General features: G+C 45.5%; 1 protein-coding gene across 7 annotated transcripts in view; it reads right to left on the bottom strand.

The window, feature by feature from the left end:
* Positions 1–17595, bottom strand: part of GATAD2A (GATA zinc finger domain containing 2A) — a 103462-nt gene that overhangs the window by 79878 nt on the left and 5989 nt on the right. For 3 of the 7 annotated variants that reach the window (XM_054578934.1, XM_054578939.1, XM_054578940.1), the window contains exon 1: positions 9886–10136. The exons of 2 other annotated variants lie outside the window; for them this stretch is intronic. The gene's annotated coding sequence lies outside the window, so the exon portion shown is untranslated. Of the gene's footprint in view, positions 1–4602; positions 4955–9885; positions 10137–17595 lie in introns of those variants that run through there. 2 more of the 7 variants (XM_054578938.1, XM_054578936.1) reach the window with 2 other exon arrangements.

Here is a 17595-nt window from a genome sequence, read left to right as displayed (position 1 = left end):
CTTGAGTCTTTCTGGAAGTGTCCAAAATCTCAAGCTGAAAAATCCTTAGAATCTAGAAAATGTGGGTTACCAACCCGCTCCCAAGAAACTACAATCACAATGTCTCCTCCTGGTCCCTCTAATTGTCATAAAGTTCTTTCTCCAACTATGGTTAAGGGCTGTGTCCCTCTAATTTCCACTCATCCATCACTACGTCAGTCCTTCGAGCAGAGCAGAACAAACTTTTCCTGCATATAAGAAACAGTCCCTTAGATATTTTAGTCTCTCACCTATCATTTATTGCACTCACACCTTGACCACAAAGCACTACTATTTTGGGGAGGAGGAGATGCAAGGACAGAGGAAGCATTGCACCTGGCCCCAGGGGCCACAGCTATCCACCAGATCACACACATGCCCCTCACAGACGTGCCTGGAGGGTCCTGACAGTCACACACAGTCTGCAGGCCTCACCATCAAGTCCTCCCATCCTAGAGAAGCCGAGAGTGGCCATGCAGAACCACAGGCTGGGCTGTCTCACCAACACTTACCTTCTTCCAGGAAGTATAAGTAGACACAACCTAAAACCACCCTCTATAGAATATAGCTCACCTCACCTTACCTTTGCTTAAACTCAGCATCCTTAAAATCAAAGACCCACAATCTGGGGAGCCTGTGTCACCTTCCAGTCCTCACTCAGCTGCCAACCCTCAGTTGTGTTCCTGCTCACCCTTTCTCTCTTTCAGGGCACCCTACCCTGTCTCTCCCTGTGGCCATAGATCCCCAAGGACAGGAAGAGGCCATCGCATGCACCACTGTACCCCAGGAGCAAAGCACAGCCCATGCAGGAAAGCTATCCAAGTTGTTGAATGGACAGGTGGCCTGTCCTCATCCCCCGGTAACCAGTTCAGTCCCCACACAATTTTCCTACACACTGCCTCCAGCACCTGTCCCTGCTTTTTATTCTCCACCAGGTAAATTCAAGACTGTATTAGCTCATGCCTGCTTTTTATCAATGGCCTTTTTTCCTGACTGGCTTCCTTGCCCAATTCAAGTCGACATTCTTCTCCCCAGAAACCTCTGAGGGCTCTCCACGCTTTTAGGATGAACATAAAACAGACTTCCATTTAAGGGCTCAACAATAATCAGAACAACCTGCATTTTTCAACCTTCTTTCCCATTACAAACTTTCCATAAACCCTGGGGTCTGAGAAGGTGATCTGCCAACCTCACCCCTTCCTGATGCACCAGTGCAGGGGACACTCCTTGTGAACAGCCTAGTTGTGTCAAGCACCTTCTCCACAACAGCTGTAAACCTCCAGACCAAAAAAGTCGTCTTTCTTCTCAGAAGGGTGGGAGTGGGACAAGATGATGGATGGGACTGCGGACAGACACAAATCAGACACTCACCATTCTCATGTCATGGCATGTAACAAAAATGGTATTTGTACAACACAAAGCTACTCACAGCTTCAGGCACTGCCCAGGAGCTGGGGCTACCTGGCTACAAGGACATCTTTGCACTTCTCCCATCAGCTAAGAAACTCTTGCTTAAAGAATCCCATAATCAGAAATACATCTCCTGCTCTGGTCATTTCACCATGTAGTGATGAGAAGCCCGCACGGCATTTCACTCCATGGGGTAATGACCAGAGTAACTTAAGCCCTTAAGTGTCAATGGGTTAATTTCTCTAAATAACTTTAAAAAAAAAAAAAAAAGAGGGCCTGGCCAGAGTAGCTCAGTTGGCTGGGCATTGTCTTGAGGATTGAAAAGTTGTGGGTTTGATTCCTGGTCAGGACACCTGCCTAGATTGCCAATTCGGTCTCCTGGTTGAGGCATGTAGGAAAGGCAACCAATCGATGCTTTTCTCTCACATGGATGTCTCTCTCCCTCTCTTTCTCCCTCCCTTCCCACAACCCTCTCTCCCTTCCCCTCTAATCAGCAATGAAAAGATGTCCTCAGGTAAGGATTAAACAAAACAAAACAAAAAACAGTGGCTGACAGACTCAGAAAGCTGGTTAAACAAATCAGTTACCCTGTTTTCTAAGCAATTTGCTTCCTCTCCCCTTCTGCAATAAACCAAGGTAACAAAGTGAACAAGCTCCCACCATCTCAAACTTCACAGGTGAGTGCATGTCTCTGAGCTGCTCACCCAATGCTGAGCTCCTATCCCAAGTGATGACCTGTCCACTTCTGTTGCTTTTTGTGGCAGGGTCACCTGATATTATCTCTGGAAAGTAAGAGGAACCCCTTCCATACTCCCAAAGCGGGTGAGCAGGTGCCTGACAGTTCCAGCAACAGGAAAGGACTCTGTTCTATCCTGAGCTAAGATCCTAACTCACCAACAGGCCTCCAGGAAACCCTTGCCATTCCCTGCCGCCAATCTTCTCTCCTCCAAACAAAACGTGTTCAACCCCTCTAACCAGTCCTGTGATATGGTTTAAAGACCACTTCAGCAATCAGACAGACTCTCCCAGGTATTAAGAATATACAGTAAATAACCTCCCTGAATTCTTTTCAGCAGGTTGAATTGTTCTGGAATCAACCAGTATCCTTCATGAAGTATCAAAGCCCCTCTCTCTTGCCATGGACTAGCACAGCTGACCATCAGAGATTGGTCTAGGACCTGACCTTAAGCCAGATCCACCTTATTTACATGTGTTGCTTTTAACAATTTTGAAATGGTCACCCGCATGTCATCCGAAGGATATATACTCAAGTAAGTACCATTACTTTTTTAGTAGACAGGAAAAGCAGTTTTATGCTCTTAAAATTGAAAGCCATCACTCACTCAATTCCAGAACAGGAAACACAACTACATCTTTAAAAAAAAAAAAAAGAAAAGAAAAGAAAAAAAAAGGAAAAAAAAAAAAAAAGCAGCACTGAAATTCCAAAAGCAGCACAGATCTTCCTCCCTGTGTCCTGCCCTATCCTCTCCCCACGATGACCTTGGCTCACAAAGGAAACCTGCCAATGGACCTACACAAATAAAGGGAGGAGAAACCTAAAACAAAACTATCCAAGCCAAGAAGAAATAAAGATGATAGATCTTTAGGATTAGCTCTAAGGAGGGAACAGAGAGCTATCTACGTTCCCCTCCATTCTACAAGTCAGCAGGAGAAAGGCCACACCTCCTCTTGGGCCTCAGTTTCCAGTGTGTAAGTAATATCAAGAGCTTCCCCACTCATCTTTAATGAAGTCTGTGTGCCACACAATGGGCACTCAGCAAAACTGCACACAGAAGCAGGCTAGTCCCAGGTGAGTCCTAAGTTGTCTGCTGCCCAAGGACCAAAAATAGTTAATTTTCTAATGCCTGCCTAACACATATAAATAAGCAATATGGCAGCAATTACATCTCAATCCAGATTCAGTACATTAATATCTTTACCCAAGAAAACTTCAAAAGCAGATCAGGCAACTCCTACCACTGACACCTGACACTCCCTGCCTCCTCCCCCAGACGTCAGCATTAAGAACTGTCACTTGGACCCTGACTAGTGTTGGCTGGGCTGGTTGGGCGTTGAACCTCAGAGCACAGGCACAGACGGGGTTGTGGGTGGGTATGTTTCTCTCTCACATTGATGTTCTCTCCCTCTCTTTCTCCCTCCCTTCCCCTCTCTCTAAAAATAAATAAATAAAATCTTGAAGAAGAAAAAAAAAACTGTTGCTTGGGTTAGAAAAAGATAACAGCTAATCAGACAAAATGTTGAGGAAAACACTAATCAAACCCTTGGTACCTCCCAGGGTTCCAGTGGGTGTAGGAGAATCCCACCTAGGGAGGGATCTGACTATAGGATCCTCTGAAAGAACAACTGCCATTAAGGGAGTGGGCATTAACCATTTAAATGCAAAGAACAAAACATGAGGCCACAGAAAGTGAAGTTCGGGTGTTCTGTCAATGGTATACAAGTTGTGAGAACATCACAGGTCTGGGATAACTCAACCAATGCCTTCAAATCAAGAATTCAATTTGCCATGCTCCTACCTTCCCCAAACCACTGAGCAATTGGGGAAAATGTGTTTCCTCTGTGGATGTATATGAAGGTTGTGGCAGCAAAGTTCTCAAAACTGACTGACAGAGTTAGTCTGCCCAAAACACACAAGAAAACCAATCTGTTGTCACTGGCACAAAAATTCACCAACTGGAAACTCAAGTTATCTGGCTTGAAACCTGCTCACCTCCAAGGTCATGGTGAGCAGCTGCTTCCAAGGTAAGAATGTGTTGAGTTTAACAGCCACTAACTCAAGGGCTAATTGCACAGAACAACTGGAACTGAGGGAAATGTTAGGCTGGATTATATGCACATTTAAGACCACAGGTTTTTCACATTACTTCTGGATAATCTGACAGACCTTTATAGGTAAGATTTCCTTACAATGAGCTCCAATAACTCCAGATAGGTTAGCTTGTGGTAGGATTTTGTTATGAAGAAAATCTAGCTCCTCAAATCTGTTTCACTGTGTGTAACTGAGCTGTGATACCACAGGGGGATGGATCAGCAAGGTAGCTGTTACCTGGGAGAAAGGTTTTGTCTCAGAGGTAAATGGAGGAGCAGGGGCTGCGATACCTCTGACTACTTATCCTCACAGCCATCCTATGAGGTGGAAGATACAGTCCCTACCTGAAGCCAGGTGGCGAGGTGACCTGCCCCAGGCTGAAGAGTGGTAAACTGTAGTCAACGACAAATCTGTTCATTCTCCAATCCACCTAGAGAGCTGGAAGCCTGGAAGCAGGACGGGATTCAGGTCAGGCTCTTCCATTTGCCACTCCATGCACATCAGGCAACCCACTTACCATCCCTGACCAGAATCTACTCAGGGATTAAAGCCAGAGATGTATGGGCTCCTCTTGGTTCTCTAAGCTAGGACCCCATGACAGATATGCCTGGCAAACACCTTCCCATCTCACAAATGGAGGGGCTACCCCCGAAAGCCAGAAGTGGGGTTCAGCAAGTCCAGGGCCTGGAAAGGGGCTGCCTCCTTTCCCCTGACGAGGCCCCATAAACCCAGCCTTTCTCTATCTCTAGGGAGGTGCTAAGGCTACCAGGAAAAACACGCAGACTCTAAAATCAGAAAGGCTGGAGAGAAATCCCAACTGTAAAATAATTAACAGCAAGGTTACCCTGATAATGTCACCCTCTTTAGGGGACTTCACTTCTTCCATCTAGTCAGAGAGGACCGGCTATGGCTCCAAGGGGCACACAGCAGAGAGTGACAGTCTGCACTACCAGCATGAAGGTGCTCCACAAGAGAAGCAGAGCAGTCATTAATGCTTTTGTTCTCCGCCTCATCTGTTCTAGTCATAATGGTAAAACTCACTGAACTCCAATTTATTGAGCAGGTACACGCACTAGGTGCTACGCTAAGCCACCTGCATTCATTAGCTCCCATACTCCCAACTTAGCCATTCAAGGTAGATGTTACTAACCTTTCTAGAAATGGGAAACAGAAGGCAAGGTTCAGCAAGGTCGCATCACTAGAAGTGGCTGAGTAAAGCTCACACCCAGCCTCTCTGAGGCAAAGCCATGGCTGGCCCAGAACACTGCTGCGGGTACCTGGTGCCTGGGAACAGGCCCATAGCCTCACCCCACAAACAGCAGGCAGCACTGCACACAAGCAGCCTCCCTGATACCAGGAGCTGTTTGTCCACCATAAGCAGTATTTTTATTTATTTACTTACCTAACTTATTTTCAGCAGTAATTTTTTAAAGCATACTCAAAGGCATCACTCCATTTAGGCTAAATTAAGTTTGAAGGTTCAAACAGTAAGATCTGACCAGCAAGGCAGAACAGGTGGTATGGTGTCTGAAGGCAGAGCTGCAGACCAGCTGAAGGATTCCTCAACCTCAAGCAAGTGGAGACTTTCCAATTCCATGCTGCCTCCCCTTCCCAGCCCCCAGCTGTAGTTGCATCAAGTAGCCTCAAAGTCCCACAGCCTCAAATCCCCCCTCCCCCACAATACCTGCCTCAACTTGCTGGGAGTTCCCTTTGGAGTACTGGCCACCCTCTGCCAGTACCTCCTAACTCAGATGCTGGCCTTTCTGTATGGATATCAAATCTTCAGTCCTTTCACATAATAAGCCCAAGAACTGGGTATGAGGAGAGCAGGAAAGCAAGGTCCCTGACAAGCACATCTGTGAAACAGAGATAGATACCTGTTAAAGATGGGGAGAAAGTGGGTGCAGGTCCCTTTCCCCACACTTGGGAAAATTCCCAGTCACTTCCTAAGTCTATCTGCAGGTACTCTATTAAATTCCTTTGTCTTCTAAAAAAACTAACCTAGATTTTCATCAGACAAAAAGAGGTCACACATACAGTCTAGAAAGGGAGGAAAGGGGCAAGAAGCCCATGGTCTGACAGACAGTCCTCCTGACTAAAAAGTCCCAGATCACGTTTGCCAGATCCACGTGTGTGCAGGGTCTGTCCCCAGCTGGTACTTGTTTCTAAGAACTCTAGTCTCACTACTTTCACCTCACTGCCACCACTTCAGGTCCCCAGTCTTTTTTAATCTCTACCTTCTTTACATGCTGCCCTCATAATTCAAGTTAGAGATGGGAGCTTTGCACACTTAGGACATAAAATAAGTTTCATTATACCTCAAAGAATAGCAATCTAAGGCCAGACGGTGAACTCACCTCCTAAAACAGTTCAGATAACTCAAAAGCCTCCATTCTAACAATCACCCACCCTTAGCAGGCTGCACAATTCTGTAAGCCTCAAACTGTAACACTGCCAACTTGTTCTTCTGGTTCTACTGCACTTCCCAACCTGACAAGTTACAAGGAAATCCAAGGGATGCTCTATTTCCCAGGACAACTGTTCATACTACTCAGAAAGACCTCACCTGTTTCCTAATCTTCCTAGTTTTCTACAATGAGCAAAAATTAACTCAATTATCAGGGAGAAAACCGTCTAGGAAAAGTAGCCCTGGCTGTTTCAATTGATGGCAGAGAAACACCCCAAGTCCAAGCAGGTATTTCTCCAGAAAAATACCTGAGTTGCCTTTTCTCTTAGAGGTTAGCACACTTGACAGTCCTTAACTGAATTCAGTGGTAAGGGCATTTTATTTCTGTCTGTTGGGAATTAATATATTCGAGACCCTGCATGTCATTCTTAATTTTCTCTCAAGAAAATGCAAATATTTCATTATGGCTTCGCTCCCTTCCCACTCACTTCCTTCAGGAGCATCCTTCAAGTTGTCTGCTATCTAAGGCCCAATGAGGTCCTGTCTGTGAAACTCATTGTACCACCTCAGTCCCACAGTAAATCCCAGACCCCTCAGCCCCAGAGCTGCCCATCTCATCTCTCTCAAGTGCCTGTCTCTATCTCTCTCTCTGCTTCAACCTGCCAATTCAGTTCCTCTCCCAGAAATGTTCTTCCTTTTTCTCTTTACCTACTTAGCTCCTGTTTGTCCTCTGATCCCACTTGAAGGAAGAACCCTTCGAGTTCTGCTAACCAGGTCATGGCATCCTCTCCTTGGCCCTTATAAGTTTCCCCACGTTCATGAGGTTAATTATGATTTCTCTCCCACTAAATCTCACCATAAATTCCACTGAGCAGGGATTCTTAGCACAGTGCTGGAGCACAGTACACACTCCAATATTTATTGAATAAATCAATCCAGAAATCACTACTTGCAATGTCAGAAATTCACAAAATGATGCAAAACAAATGAAAGGAGCTACTGAAGAATTGGGAATTGGAGCCTTTAAAATGTGTTTGATTACTCAAAAATAGTTTATTTTTAAAAATCATAAAATACACAGATAATGAGAAGTTAAAAAAACCAAAAAACTGCTAACCCTAATCAAGAGATTTTGTTGACATTTTGGTACAAATCCTCCAGAATTTTTTTCTACCAAGAGTAGCATTATTTCTTTCCTCACTATCAAAATATAAGATTGTAGAATCCGCCAAATGATACTGCATTAATAGAGATGACTTGACATTTTAAAAAAATGATGTCATCTGAGTGAAAATAACAATGCATCCAAATGGGTATTATAGAAGTCATCCATTCTCTACACCACAACCAAGATGAGACACAGTCCTCTGTAAATATCAGCACCAGAATCTTAGGGAAGGAATAAAGAATGAAAGATGAAGGGTGGAGGAGTAACCTATAGGAGAGTCTAGCAAATCACTTTCAAACTTCTAATTCTAAACTGCTTCATTTAGGAAAGGGCCAACTTTCCTGGGGAAATGAATGCTAAGAGATGACTCCGGTTTGGTGCCCCAAAAGGCAGCTTGTAACTGAGGACAAAGCATGGCTAAAATGGTGTCACCAAATCATCCCACACCTCCAAGAAGAGCTGGAGCCTGGACAAGAAAGTGACCTTCTGTTTTAGGAGCTCCCAAGAAATGCTCACACACTGGGTTTGCAAACAAAACATTCCTGGGATCTGGTGGCCCACACAGCAAGTTCAAGCCAGCTCTGCATTTCAGCCACTCAGGCGAGCCTCAGTTTCCTCACCAGAGAAGTGGAGACTATACTCTACCCTTACCCATCAGATTGTTACAGATACTGAAGATGTCTGTGCACTGAGCTTGGCATACAGTAGGTACTCAAATCTGGGGACTAGTGTGATTAGCCCTCCTCTACAGCTTGCTCTCAGGTTTAACAAGCTACTAGTCTTACCTTAAGGACCCTACTAATACTGATCAGGTGCTAGCAAACATTATTTCACATAATCTAACTTAAAACTTATAACCACATCAGAAGAAAAATAAGACTGAAGCAAATGCACAGAAGTCTGTCTGTCCATCGGGTTCTCTGTGCTGCCACAGCCAGAAGGTGTCACTGTAGGAAACAGACACACAGAACCAGAGACTCAACTCCGAGAAAACTTATAGTAAAGGGTAAGGAAGAGAGAAAATTAAAGGCTCAAGTGACTCACCCGGACTTTGATCTAAAGAATCCAAAGCTCTTAAGATAAGGATGAACTACACACCTAAAGACTTTGGATCAGATACACAAAATCGAGCAGTCCCTGCAAAATTTCCAGGGCAGAGCAGAAACCTGCATTCAAAGGTTGTCATTCAGTTACTAACGGAAGGGTCCCCATTCATTTCTAGGTGCCTGTGCACGCACACACCCAAGTGTCAGCCGCCCTCTAGGCTGGCGCCCTGCCCATGAGTCCTTCCTTGTTGAAGTGATCAATTCCGATTCTTGGCAATAATCCTTTTAAAAGGCCAGCTTACTGCTGTCTAGTCACTGATGCCGACCCATTCCAGGTGGGAAAAGACCTCAATACAGCCACCGCCTAAAAGGAGCGGGGGGAGCAAATATAAAGAGTAGGGCCCTGCGAAGGCTGGAGCGGAGAGAGGGAAGGATCCTGCAGCTCCCGGGGGTCAGGCAGGAAGGGCGCGAGCAGGGGGAGGGCCGGCCCTGCAGGCGTGGGCGCGCGGGGACTCTTATTCTGACACGGGATCTGCCGCCGCCGTCGCCGCCGCCACGGGGTCCAGCGCCACGGCCCGTCTCAGCCAGCCCTGGACCCCCGAGGCCCGACCGGACCCCCCACCCCTAGGGCCCACGTGCCTCCCTCCTGCCGCCCCCACCAACCACACAACTCCGGGCCACTCGAAAGAGGCGCCTCGCGGCCCGGCCTCTCCCCGACCCCAGAGGAAGCGCAGGAGGTAAAGGGGCGACACCGCGACTTGCCCAGACCCCCGCCCGGCCCCCACGTGCCCGAGCGGGTACTGAGCGCGGAACTTTCCAGGGCAGCGCCAGAAAGACGCTCCCGGAATTACAAGGAGTAGAACTCGCTCACCCTCACTTTTTCACGCTCACGAGGGGGGTCCCTCACGACCTCCAGACCCTGTCCAGTTCGCACCGCCCCCGCAGTTTCAGTCTCTACCAGGGGGCCCCGGCCCCCGCCCCCCGCCAAGTTTGGTCCGGAACTTACCGGGCCGCCGCGGGCCGGCCGGGCCCTAGGGCAGCGCACGGGCTCGCGGGGCCGTGGGACCGGGGTCGCCCGCGGGGCCGGGCGGCCAAGGGACAGGGGGCGCCGGGCCACGCGCTCTCGTTCCGCCTGTGGGGCCGCCCGGGCCCGCGGCGCTCGCTCCGCCGGTCCGCCCGCCCGCCCGCGCCGCCGGCCAGATAATGCGCCCCTCGGCCGCACACATGGAGCCCGGCGCCGGCGTCACCGCCCGGGACATGCGCACCAGGTCAGCGCGCCCGGCCCGCGGCCCCCAAAACACCGGGGAGCTCTTAAAGGCGACGCCGCCCGCCCGCGCCCGGCTGGGCGGGGCTAAGAACTGGGGCGGGGCCTGAGGTTTGAAAGGCGTGGTGGGGCGGAGCCCCCGCCCCGGAAGCACCGACCTCCAGACCGCGTTCCCCGCTACGCCCAGCTCCGCGCGTCGGTTTCCCACGTGGCCCCGGGCGGGCTCTCGGCAAAAGACCCAGGGGTCGCGGCCAGCTCACCCGCCGCAGAGCCAGCGGCCGGCCGCGCCCAGGGCTGACTCACGACGCGCTCATTGCTGACCTCACTCCAACTGCGCTGCGCGACCTGGACCAACTCAGCTGCCTCTGAAAACCGTGATCTGAATGTCTCCGTCGTCACACGGAAGCTCCTCTCCCAGCTATCCACTAAACCATCACTTCTCCAGTTCAGTCAAGAGAGTTTACAAAGCGCCAGACCCACCCACTTTCAGACACTCGGGGTTGACTGCGCTCTCTCTCCAGTTACCTCTCAATATACTCCAGTGCCTCTGGGAGAAGGTAATCGCTCCCCTCCCCCCGCCACAACCCCCGCCAAGTAACCTCCAAAGCAGACCTGTACCCTTCCCTCTCCAGTGACATGAAGGAAACGCGCGAAACACAGTCTAACCTGAGACAGCATGGCCTTTGGGGATGTTAAACTTCATAAAGCAGGACATAATTTCAATTGGGAAAATAAAACCTTACAAGAAGTCTCTCAATGTTAAGATCAGGTTCTGAAGAATCGCCAAAAAAGACCCTTTTCGTGTCCTTTTTCCACGTTAAAACAAATAATTTATGATGAGACATTGACTCCTGAACAGTGGTTCTTAGCTTTTTATAGTACATCCTAATACATATTCATACAATTGAAACAAGTTTCACCAAGCATACCTTTACCACTTGCAATGTGTTGATATTTTCTTTCACTTTTTAAAAGAGAATCAATATAATTCTGACCCATGATTGCTCTTGATCCCAAACTTGAAAAACACTTAACGTAGAACAACTTTTACAAATAAAACTGTTTTTCTGCTACGTGTTCCCAGCCACCAAGTTCAAAAAGCCCTTCTTAATTCTGTGTTGAGTTCCACACATAATTGGCAACTTTTTGTCATTGATTCCACCACCTCAGCCCCAAAATCTTCCAACTGCTTAATGAAACATCTGACACAACCTCCCCTGGGTCAAAAGAGAAGCATTCCTCAAACTAAAAAATGATACAAAGTGTTGACCCCAAACACATTTCCCTGACCCTGTTTTGTAAGCAGTGTGCTTCACTACAAGGCAATTCAAATGTTCAAATTAAAAAACAAAACAAACAGTATTTTTCTCAAACAGGTGACTTGGTACAGAAATGCAGGAAGCTCCCTGATCCCAGGTGCAAGAAGAGGTAAAGCAAATATACAGAATTTTCACTCTAACTCAGCATTGTATATTTTGCGAACTGCTTTACTCTATGACAATTAATCAGATGATGTATATTAAAACAATACAAGCAAAATATTATCTCAGTGCTCCTCAGCCGGGACTTGATTAACGCCAACTTTATTAACTACAGAGCAAAGTATGGTCAGGTGGGAGACCCAAGACTTGAGTAGATGTAGGGATTCTACAGTCTGAGCTGGCAAGCTCTGTATGAATCACCAAGGCAACAACCACCCTGTTTTAAAGAGGAAGGCATCAGCTGCAACATATTAATGGCACACCCCTGTGGACTGAGGTGTGCACTAGTGACAGGTGGGCTGCTCCAGAGGGCAGTGCCAACTTCTCCAGCTGGGAAAGCAGGAGTGGGGGTGGAGTGAAATTGTTACAAGGTTTATTTTTGTGATAGGAAGAGTGAGCCAGGTGTGTAAATGGAAGAAGCGAGGTGAGTCCAGACCTGTTTGGGGTCTCTGATGCTCAAGCCGGTGAATGCTGCGCTGCTTGGACTAAAGGCTGCCTGAGTGCCTACTACTGGACTAAACAGCAAATAGTTCTGCTGGGTAATTATGAAATATGGTGCAATCACCTGCAGATGCCATTCTAAGGCAGAAGACAACTGCAGCTAGGACCACATTTTTCTCTAAGTTTTCCCTCTGTCCTAAGAACAAGGCATGCAATTAATACTTACAGATGCCAGTTGATATAATACTTCAAAAATATTTGTTACTTAGTTAAAATTTTCTTCCAATTTCACATCCTTCATAGACAGATCCTTGCTAATAATAGCTAAGCCTCCTTCCACCCTAACCACTACAAAAATATTTTCATTATCATTCTAATGTCCTATTAGATGAACAACTAAACACCATCTGAACCTGTTTCTGCATAAAAGAGGGGCTGAAGAAAAGAAATTTAGGCCAAAATCCAAGTTTGTGTCCTCTTTTATAGCAGAAATTGGTCAGAAGCTTCACAATAGGGTAAAACTAACAGAAAAGGAATAGCATCACCTACTGAATGTTTAAGGTACTGTCTTTTTTTGTTTTTCATCAGGAAATTTCTTTAAAGTTTCTGATGGACAAAATTAAGATGCCTGATGTGATAAACACTGATACATACGAACTGTCTAAGAGACAACTTATTCCAAGGGTTTAGCATGATGAGAAGCCTGCAGGCACCAACTCCAAAAATTTACAGGCTGGTGGCACAGAAAGACAAAAAACAAGTTCAATGCAGGAAAGGCATTCATAGGAAAAGACTGAGGAAGGGTTTGCTCCCCTGACTGGGTAAAGGTCCGAGAAATCTTTGTGGATGTGACATTTGAGCCAGTTTTAACAGATGAGCATCTGAGGCGTCCAAAACAGCAGGGGCAAAGGCCAGAGCCGGCTACACCTGGAGTGTAGGGGGCTTTGGGGCAGAAAGGGCTGAAAAGAGGTAAGATTCATTATACTTTAAACTTTCTAGATGCCATCATTCTCTCTCAAAACATGGAATGAACTGTCTACTACTTTCTTAAATTCACAAGCTAAGCAGACCTACTTGTTTTCTGAGAAGCTCTCTTAAAAAATAAACAGTGTAGGTCTTTGGCCAGGTAGCTCACTTGGTTAGAAAGGATCTTCCCTTATATGCCAAGATCGTAGTTCAATCCCCAGTCAGGACACATACAATAGTCAACAAATGAATGCACAGGTAGGTGGAACAATGAATCGATGTGTCTTTCTCTCTAAATAAAATGAATAAATCAATAAATAAAGTCAATCAATACATAAAAGAATAAACAATGTATACATTCAAAAGTGTACCAAGTTTTTTTTTAAGTACTCTTATGAATAAAAACACTAACCACTTTCCATACTTAGCATGTTTAGTACTCTAACATCTGAAACTATTTTCACTGAGTTTAAGGACAAGATAACCACGATCTCTAAGAGAGGACTGTTTTTAAGGTTCTTATTTCATCCAAAATTCATGCTCACATGGTGAGATTACAGAGCACTTGGTTAGGAAAGAAAAAGAAAGGATTCATTTTTAAGTAAATTTGATTTTCATAGTACTTTGATATTTTTGGTACTGTTTTCAAGGACCAGAAAATAGTTTAAAAGACTGTTACAGTGATGCTCCATGAAAAATATGATACTCATGGTACACAATGGCTGCTACACAAATGTCTTTTTTTTTTTTTAAATAATCCTCACCAGATAATTTGTTTATTCACTTTAGAGAGAGAGGGAGAGTAAAAGAGAAACATTGATGTGAGAGAGGAACATCAATCAGTTGCCTCCTGTATGCGCCCCAACCAGAGATTAAACCTACAACCTAGGTAAGTGCCCTAACCGGGAATCAAACCCACAATCTTTTGGTGTACAGGATGACACTCCAACAACTGAACCACCTGGCCAGGGCAACCAATGTCATTTTTTCAATCGCAACATTCTTACACTAGATTAGGAGTTATGGGAGACAGATCAGCACCTATTTGTTCCATGCCTGTTGTGTATGCTGAAAAGTTGTCTGAAACACAGCTTTCTAGACATGGGCCACTTTGTCCACGTGTATTTGCTTTGTTCTGAGCATTAGTTGTTTTTGTTTTTGTTTTTAAGATTTTTATCCACTTTTACAAAGAAGGGAGGGAAAAAGAGAGGGAGAGAAACATCAATCAGTTGCCTCTCGCATGCTCACCACTGGGGACCTGACCCACAACCCAGGCCTGTGCCCTGACTGGGACTCAAACCTGTGACCATTTGGTTCACAGGCCAGCACTCAACCCACTGAGCCACACCAGCCAGGGCTGAGTGTCATTTCTAACCACAATTCTGAACCACTTCGTGTCTGGGCAATGTGGGATTCAGGCTCCATCTGCAGTTAGTCTCTCTGTGGCCCTGATGTCCCACTATTGGAGGGTTCTGAGCACAATGCTTCCCTAAAGGGTTAAATACAAACAGCTCATAAGTATGATCATGAACTGCAAATGTATCTCCCGTTCTGTCTTCATCTGCATGTGTCACCAGTTGGCAAGGAGTATCTGTTTTGTGTTTATACATAGCTTACAAAAAAAATGCCTACCTAAGTCTTTGAAAAGTTACTAAGCAAACCATGTTTTCTATGAATTCAATATTTAAAAGAGAAATACAATAAGAAAACTACCAGAAAAAGAAAAAGCTATATGACAGTTTTAAATCTAGAGATCACCTATTCAAACCTGCTTAGCAAAGAAACAGTGTTAGTCACATCATCGGTCTGCTATAAACATCCTTGATTTAGAAATGAAGAAACACATGTCTTAAAAACTTGGTATCCAGTTCACACTCCACTCACCAGTTGTTAAATGTCTGATCTTCCTACTTGACATAGGGAGGAGGGAAAACATTCTTCCCAAAAGTTTTCCTAATAAGATGGGTACTCTCCCTCCTTCCCTGGTGCCCAGCATTTCACTATAGAAAAATACAGGTGACAGGTCTACCTAGCTTTCTCCTTCACAGCTTGATAACAAACACCAGGCCCTCTTTGCGTGCTGACCTAGTCAGGTCTACATTTTACCAACTCATAGTTTGTGAAGAGTTAGATCTTTCTTTCAAGTTCAGGTCAAAAGTCAACCTTCAATAAAGATACTCAGGGTTAAATATAAAGCATGAAGCTCTGTAAATATAAATATAAAGCGTAAACCTTGAAAATGCCATGCAAGTTAAAAAAACTATTGGCCTGGCCAGTGTGGCTCAGATGGTTGGGCATGGTCCTGAAAACCAAAAGGTCACCAGTCCACAGTTCCCAATCAAGGCACATGCCGGGGTTGTGGGTTCCCCAGCTGGGGTACATGCAAGAGGCAACGATTGATATTTCTCTCTCACATCAATGTTTCTCTCCCTCTCTTTCTCCCTTCCTTCCCTTCTCTCCATAATAAAAGAAAAAAAAATTTAAACTGTGATGCTGTGTTAGGAATTTTAGACTACCTTAAATGGTGACAATTCTCAAAGGAAATAAATTCAGAAGCAACCCCCAAATCTGCTCTCTTGAAGGTCCTTAAGAGGTTAAACTCCATGTAGACTGCATACCATTACAAAGGAGTCTAAATGGTCTGATTTCATCAGCCATCCTTGGTTTCTGATTGAAAATGCTTGTTGAGGGCTCAATTTAAACATGATTTTAATTTGAGTTTAATCTTGAATCTCACTATGACACATTTTATAAAACTTCCTCCCTTTGAAGGTAACGTTGGGTTTTACTTATTACAGGTACTTAATTCAAAGGCATAACCTCCTCAGGTCAAGGGAACTCACCAGGCTGTTTTTCACTGCCAGGTCCTTGCCCATGCCCATGCTATTCCTTTCCCAAAAATGTCTAGGCACCTACTAACAAGTAGCTTTCTCCATCACTCCTTCCTTTGCTGACCTTCCAAATCTCCCCTCCTTCCCTCAATTCAACTGCATGCAACACATTGCTGCACTTGTCAATTAACATACCTGTCTTTTCCTAGTAGCCTATAAGCTCCTGTGTCCAGGCAGGTGTCTCACCCTTAAAAAGTCAAAAGTGAGGCTTTTGCTTGCACATACAGCAGTCACATAGAATATAGGTTTGAGCCTTTTTCCTAGTTACCCTGTTATGCTTCAGGAGGCACTACAAATCCTTATAGGAAGTATACCCAATGTAAGGCTACATTAAGCTGAGGAAACTCATTGAGAAAATCAGCCAACCCAGGAACCTCTAGGCCATGGCCTTTGGTGATACACAGCTGCCTGTGGACTGGTTTGTTCTTGGGCAGTATTAACTGCCATAGATAGCTGTCTAAACCTGGGTGCCAACCTCAAGAAGAATAGTCAGTCTTGATATGATTCTGTAACAATTCCCTTACAAGGTACCTACAATAATTCAATCACTTGCTTGGTGCTTACCATCCCTACCCCACAAATGAGAATGAGGCTCAAAGAGCTTAGGCCACCTGCAATTAGGCCACTTTCCTTAGGTCATAAAGCAAGTAAGTGGTGAAATCTGGATATAGACCCAAGGCTTTCTGTCTCTAAAGTCTCTACTATACACAGGCCTTCCGTGATACTTTTTTTTTACAAAGCACTGAAGTCAAATAATAGTAAAACATTCTTTGAGAACACACTCTTGCAGAAGGACCTAACTGCTCTCTGCTTCCTTAAGTTCTATACATATCTCTGGAGAACCCCTCTAGAGGCAAGCTCCTGTGTGGAACACTGTGATAATGCAACAGGAAATCATCCTGTTGGCTTCCCTGCCAGAGTTCTGACTTTGGGAGTACATTAGCTGAGACCCAGAACTGCCAAGTGCTCCCAGCTCTGACAAATCAGCTTACCAAAGAAAGAGTGGCATTTTCTATGCTCAGATCAGGGCCCAAGAACTCAGCCTGGAGTGCTAAGGAACAGGAAGTGAGGAGAGAGCAAGCATCCATTTCCCAAGGACAGCAGAGCCCAGAGGTGGGAGCCTGGTCACATGTGCAGTTGCATTACTTATTCACACCCACTTCCGGCTTGGGCCTGCCTTTTCACCTCCGGAGTCAGTACTTGGGTGGAAGGAAAGAAGACAGACGAACCAGAAACTCTCCTCCTCTCCCCTGGAGCCTGTGTCCCAAATGAGTATTCACCCCTCTCCGGCTCCCTCACCAATACACTTACATAAGGAAAGCACCTGTCACATAACTCACATATATGAACTAACATCAAAGCTGGCCACAACACAGAAAAGTCAAATAGTGCTTCCCCAAAACCCATGTAAGAGGGAGCCCTAGGACAGAGGAAACTTCATTCACCATGAACCTACCAATACACAACAAAGCAATGTGTTTGAAATCTCACTTTTCCTATGCCATAAATAACAGCCAAGCACTCCCCTTGTCTTTTTTTTTTTTTTTTTAAGATTTCAAAAAATGCAGGAAGGGCTTTTAGAGCAGTTTATCTCTGCATAATATGCACTGCCATTAAGAAATGCCACAGGATTCCAAAAACACACCGCAACCAACTTCAAGAAAAGCAAAGCT

This window comes from Pteronotus mesoamericanus, unplaced genomic scaffold (genome assembly GCF_021234165.1).
Source record: "Pteronotus mesoamericanus isolate MK-2021 breed Mesoamerican mustached bat unplaced genomic scaffold, CSHL_Meso_final contig_502, whole genome shotgun sequence".
NCBI classification, from domain to species: domain Eukaryota; kingdom Metazoa; phylum Chordata; class Mammalia; order Chiroptera; family Mormoopidae; genus Pteronotus; species Pteronotus mesoamericanus.
The sequence above is the reverse complement of the archived record's forward strand: the minus strand, read 5'-3'. Positions and strand labels throughout refer to the sequence as shown.